The sequence below is a fragment of the Atractosteus spatula genome, chromosome 12, assembly GCF_055471065.1.
Source record: "Atractosteus spatula isolate fAtrSpa1 chromosome 12, fAtrSpa1.hap1, whole genome shotgun sequence".
In the NCBI taxonomy this organism is placed as follows: domain Eukaryota; kingdom Metazoa; phylum Chordata; class Actinopteri; order Semionotiformes; family Lepisosteidae; genus Atractosteus; species Atractosteus spatula.
The window spans coordinates 20,290,237-20,297,118 of NC_142717.1; the positions used below are offsets into that span (position 1 = coordinate 20,290,237).

Sequence of the window (6,882 nt, forward strand, 5' to 3'; positions counted from 1 at the left end):
TCCAGGGGTGCCATATCACCCTGCGCTCTGCCCCCAAGCTTCTCTCTCTGTCAGTGTGTCTGTGTGTCTCATGGAGAGCAAGTTGGGGTATGTGAAAAGACAAATTCCTAATACAAGAAATTGTATATGGCCAATAAAGTGATCTTATCTTATTGCACATATCCATTCTTAATTTGACAGTTGTATGTTGTGTAATGCCATATGTTTGTATAGTTCTGTTATTTGTTGATAGTAAATATTTGTCTAAGTTTAGGTCCAGTTATTACTCTTTTCTCTAGCTATGCAGGAAAATAAAAGCCATGCAATGCTTGGTATTCCCTGATTTAAGGAGGTGAAATTATTCAGATTTGCTATTTGCTTGTGTAGCAAGATGGCATTAGAATATTACTTTTTATTGTTTAGATAACTTCCCCATTTAGTACTTTTTCCAACTGCTGATTTTGTAACATTGTAAATATACAATGTAGCATTTTACATTACAAAATTGCAACATTGTATATATACAGATGCGGTCGGTCAAAATGCATGGTACAACCCCATACAGTGCGAAATTATCTACAGTTCACCACATTGTACCGCAGTACATGATTGGCTTGTCAAAGTGACCGACAGGGGCACTCATGGTGCGTTGGTTATTAGTGAAATGATTTAATCATTTATTCTCTTTACTGTGCATGTTTTAATCCGCTTAATATTGAATATTAATATGGAATTTTACAACTAAAGGGAAATTTTAGTAGCTGAGCATAAAAAGAAGAGGAGCAAAACACGTCTGAAGGTTATAAACAATATTAATTTAGGAACATAAACATATTATGTAAACTATAGTTCAGGTGGGTAGCTGTGTCAGCATGTGTAGGCTGCAAAGGAACAAGTAATAGGTTTATTCCATGCTGAAAAGAGAAGAAAGAAAACATGAAGAAGGCTCCACGGCCGAAACATTGTGTTTTCTTTCTTTTCTTTTCAGCATGGAATAAACGTATTACTTGTTCCTTATGTAAACTGTATATGGCTGGTATTAGTAGTTTAAATAAAAAATACACACTAGTATTCCACTTTCTTCCTTAACATTTTAAGCATTAAAGTCTTTCATTCGGATATGTACCAGATGAAATATTGTAACATACGAGTTTTTACGTGCTCCTTCTGACTATATTAAGTTTATATACTTCATAAAAAGTTATAATGTTTTAAACTTTTCTATGAATATTTGCACTCATTATTCTTCTTCATCCTAGCGCTTGTCGGCACGCCCGTCTCCATTTGGTGTGGTCATAGGTGTCCTCTGGGGCGACATTCACTTTCCGCATGTCTTCAGTGATCCGATCCATCCACCGCTTCTTGGGCTGCCCTCGCGGTCGTCGACCCTGCGGGCTCAGTCACATTGCTGTCCGTGCCACCGTGTGGTCGCCACTTCTCATCACATGTCCATACCATTGCAGTCTTCCTTCTCGCATCCCCTCCCTTATTGGTGCCACTCCCATGCGTCGATGGACATCGTCATTGAGGACATGGTCAAATCTTGTTAGGCCGAGACACCAGCGGATCATCCTCATGACATGACATGGAGGGCCTGCTCATGCCTGGAAGTTGCTGGTCAGCATTCCGATCCATACAGGGCGACAGGACGGACAACGGTCTTGTAAACTTTGGCTTTGAGTCGGATTGGCATCCGGCGATCGCAGAGAACGCCGGTGACCTGGCGCCACTTCATCCATGCTGCGTTCACTTGGGCCCTGGCGTCTGGGAAGGTGTCGCCGTCGCTGCTGATGATGGAGCCGAGGTATTTAAACTGCGTCACTTTCTTGAGGTCTTCACCGTTGATACTGATAGTTCCATCCGTTTGAGGGCCACACTCCATGTACTCGGTCTTCTTGGTGTTCAGCCGCATTCCATGCTCATCCAGTCGGATCTTCCATCTCTGCATTTGGTGTTGGAGCTCTTGGCATTCTTCATCCACCAAGAAGACATCGTCGGCGTAGAGCAGCGACAATGGGTGAGGTGCCATGAATATTTGCACTCATTATCACAGTAAAAAAACGCATACTTTTTAGAATTTGATTAATATGGAATATAATATGGAATCGTGTATCTAAAGAAATTAAAAACAATATAATTATATTCATATAACTCAAATGATCAAAGTAGTACACTTTCTTTGTAAACATCTGCATCAATTTCACTCATTCACCCGCGACTCACCACAACCGAGGGCTCTAGTTTCCCTGCTGACTAGGAGCAGCTGACCCCTCCCCATTTTCAGTCAGCCTCACTGGACAATTTCGTGCTACATGTCCTTCCATCTGACACTTAAAACATATAGGCTTTCCATCATCTGTGAACTTCATCTGAATGCTTTGTTTACCTCTAACCCCGCTAGGCCTCATTCTTTGAATGACAAGATCTTTTACCGCTTGGGATAGCTCTCTAATGGCTTTCCCTTGCTCTGCTACCATTTTCAGGACATCCTCCAGCGTGACTAACTTTGTTTCATCACTGTTAACCAAAGTACATTGTTCCCCCTCTGCAAACTTATCAAGCCCCTTGCTTGTAGTTTTAGAGGCCTTTACATTCACTGAGCTCTCCTCCATACTCCATATACAGTATATGCTTCCTCACGCACTTCTATCAGGGTATATTCTGGTTTGTCCCTCACATATTTCCAGAGCTCCCTCCTAAGTACAGGATCTTTGACTCCCTCTATTAATTGATCTCTAAGCATCTCTCTCTCTTTGGCTACAACCTCAGGAGCTTGTTTCAAGATCAAACTCCAAGCTTGAGACAGAGCATGTGAAAAATCAAGAATGCTCTCACCCTCCTTTTGCTTTCGGCCATAGAAATCATTCAGCAACTGAGAAGTACTGCGCTTATCTCTGAATGCATCTCTGAGATAGCCAAATATATCACTGATTTAATCCGTTTCATCTACACCACGCAGGCGAACCTCTTCTAAGGCTGGACCTCTCAGAAGAGACATAACAAAATCAAACTTATCAACAGGTGACCGGTTACGAACACGCAACACCCGCTCCACTTCGTCAATGAAGTCATCAACTGACCTGCCATCTTTTTCATAATCACCACTAAATGGAGAAATATGACGTGCCCTAGGGACATAGACATAAGATCGTGAGGATGCATTACTCCAAGAAGCAATATTGGCCATCACTTCTTCATGCTTCCTATTCAACTCCCTAAGCTGAGTTTGTACATCTGTCTCATTCAGAGTTTCCTCCTCTGAGAGAGAACAGTCATCTGCTTCTCGTGACATTGTATAGTGCACTATTTGCCTGTAGAACTCAAACTCAGTGACTGGCTACAGAAAGTGATAACTAGCACTAAAGTCTCTGCCAACGTATGCTAGAACAGTCCGGGATGCTGGTTCTGCCGGTGATCCTCTCCTGGGTCCCTGCTCCGGACGTCCAGGATGCTCACCTTGGTGTCCTTCCCACACCTCTCTGCGCAGACCGGACACCCGCAGTGCAGCTCTTCACCACTACCATATTTTATTTTATTTTTTTTACTTGACTTTATACTGCATCCAAATGCTCAGAATACCCCACTCCTGGTACCAAGATTTGTAGCCTGAGAAAGAACACATCGTACTACAATAAACTTAAATAGGGATTCTTTTTATTCTGGATCTGCATTAAATCATAAAAATGAGTGGTTGTATTATTTTCTGTTACAGAACTTAGATTGGATGCAGTATAACCTTTAACCCAAAAGATTCACATAGATATACATGGAGATATACACACACACCAGGATGCACAAAGCGCTACTAAAATAACAAAGACAAAGAAAAAATATGGTAGTGGCAATTACCCTATGGAAAGAAATACTCCATATTAGTCTGATGCCACATTCTTCATTGGTCCCATTACATCACAGAAATATAAAAACAAAACTACTCACTCTTTGATCTCGTCTAATCCAAGACGCACAGAATATCACAGTCTTCTTTTAACACGCTCTGAACAAGTTAAACAGAATAAGGTCATTCTCAAAGAACAAAACAAATAATTTCCTCCACAAACAATGGTTAAAGAAATGCAAACATCTAACAAAAATGTATGACCATTTACCGTTATGGACATTATTCCCATGAACCCACCCACACAGAACTGGAACCTCATGGGAGTCAGGATCACTTCATCCCTAAACATCCACCAATTTTGTCTAACTAATATGTCACCCTCCACTCATATAGCAGCAATATATGTCTCTTTCAAGGATTAACAAACTTCATTTTTGATAGCTACACAATCAACTGAATTCTGAACAGTTACCTCTGCATTCACATCACACGTAGCCACACACCACGCTCAACTTTACGATGTCCACTCCCACAATTACTGGGGCACTGACGTCACTCATACGTGCATGCCTTAAAGCGACAGCTACCAATTTCAGTGTCAGATTTCAAATATCCCCTCCATAACCACCGGGTTACATTAATTTAGGAACATAAACATATTATGTAAACTGTATATGGCTGGTATTGGTAGTTTAAATAATACACACCAGTATTCCACTTTCTTATTAACATTTTAAGCATCAAAGTCTTTCATTCGGTTACATACTGTGGTTATTTTGGAATAGTTTTTACGTGCTCCTTCTGACTATATTAAGTTTCTATTCTTCGTAAAAATTTATAATGTTTTAACCAATTCTGTGAATACTTACGCTTGTTATCGCAGTAAAAAAACACATACTTTTTAGAATTTGATTAATAGGGAATATAATATGGAATCCCGTATCTAAAGAAATTAATAACAATATAATTATATTCATATAGCTCAAATTATCACAGTAGTACACTTTGGAAATGTCTACATCAGTTTAACTCATTCCCATGTGATTATGTGTGTGGTGTAATGGCTTAGGTGTGTGACTTGTATGCTAGAGGTCGGGGGGTTCAAACCCAGCTGCTGCCATGAGTTTCCTTTTAACAAATAAACATTTCTGTGAAAAACTAAAATAGTAAATATTATCGACACTATATTGAATTTGTTGATACTGTATTTCTAAATATCACAACACGTTCAAAGTTAAGTGAGTTAAGTGATTAACCTTTTCTATGAATACTTGCACTCATAATCGCAGGAAAAGAAACGCATACTTTTTAGAATTTTATTAATAGGAAATATAATATTGAATTGCATATCTAAAGAAATTAATAACAATATTAATTTAAGGATCTAAATATATGTATTTATATAGCTGGTAATATTACTGTAATCCACTTTCTTTGTAAACACGTTTTATTTTGAATTTGACTCATTTATGTAATGAAGTATTATGTACACTATATTAACTTTTTTTGTATATATATTATAACATATTCAATGCTAAGTTATATAAATGATTAAATAAAAATATGAATTAGCAAACGTGAATACTGTCAACTGTTCAATCGGTTTAATTCAAAACACTTTATTCAGTGCGGCAATTTAACAGACGCCTCAAGCCTTAAAACGAAATCGTGTATATTGTAATTAGAATCGAGAATAACAAAGCGGTATTAAAAATACCACTGAAACTATAATAATGTGTCTGGTCATTATTAACAGTATTAATTTAATAATAATAATTTCAAGCTTCTTGTAACTTTTTCAGTCATTTTTTTCTTCAGATTTCATAAGCTTCGCTTATTAAAATACCTATTTATGAGACATGATGTTTCAGATGTCAATAACTTTGTGAACAAAGGACACAGGGCTTGCAACCCGCTGCGATTCAGACACAGAATGGTTAAAAAATGGGAACAGGTGAGGCAGGCAGAGGGAAGGGCAATGACTTTCTCTACAAGCTAGTCGAATAAGTAAGTAGGTGGCTCAAAGCTCGAAGCCCAGCAGCAACAATAATTAATACAGTGTGTATTCTGCCAGAGTACATAACGTGGTTATGTATCGGGAATGTTTGCAAATGTTGCAATAATTGTACAGTATATGCTTTTGGGAACACATTCATTTTCGAGCAGGTAATTGCTCACTTCTGTCGCCGTAGAGTGTTTTGTAATCTACATGCTCTCCCTGCATAGTTATCAACAATGAAAATGTCTCTGGAATAGGCATACTGTATAAATGATAAAGCGGAGGCTATGGAGAAAAAATAATCACAAAGGATAGTAACCGGTTTGGCATGTACAGTAAATGTGACACCTGTGACGCGACAAGTGCATATCCTACAATGTGAGTGCATTTGCAAGGCTATTAAAAAAGGTTGGTTGAATTAGCAGTCAGGGTGTGGCAAGTTTCGACTGTTTCCTGACAGTCTTGGATGAAAGGAACCTATCTTTCATTGGAAGGTTCGCCTATTCTACTAGTACATGAGAATATACAGGGGAAGGAAAAGTGCCCGCGGTCATTTTTTTTTTTTACTGACAATGTTGTGTTATGTTAACACAAACTCTGCTTAACAGAGCCGCTTGTAAGAGCAAGGTGACATTCTGCTATCTAAACCATTTTTTACAGCTTTCAAAGTCACGCAATGTTTGAGTTAGGCAGGAACACGTCATTGTATCGTAATTTTTTATTTCATTTTTTAAAATAAATATAAGGCAACCATCCATCAAATGTCCTGTTTTTTCTTAACACTCATTTTTCCATACTGTAGTTTTAAAACTTGAACAAAGATGCATGCAAACATTGCAATGTTGTATAGTTTAAAAGCCACTACAGTATAGCTTGTGGGAAATACATTTATTTTTACTGCATCAAAGCTTAACTCGTACAGAGAGCACAACATTACAAACTCAGAATTAAAAGGAATATGTCAAAATATTTCCAAAATCATCACAAGTGAACGAGTTGATGGATTCAATAATAATAGAGAAATCATAACAATAATCATGCAATCCAACTGAAAGAAGGGCAC

General features: G+C 38.3%; 1 pseudogene; it reads right to left on the reverse strand.

Annotated features, from left to right (window-relative positions):
- Positions 1 to 1,229: 1,229 nt before the first annotated feature.
- Positions 1,230 to 2,008, reverse strand: LOC148822751 (uncharacterized; annotated as a pseudogene).
- Positions 2,009 to 6,882: the final 4,874 nt, after the last annotated feature.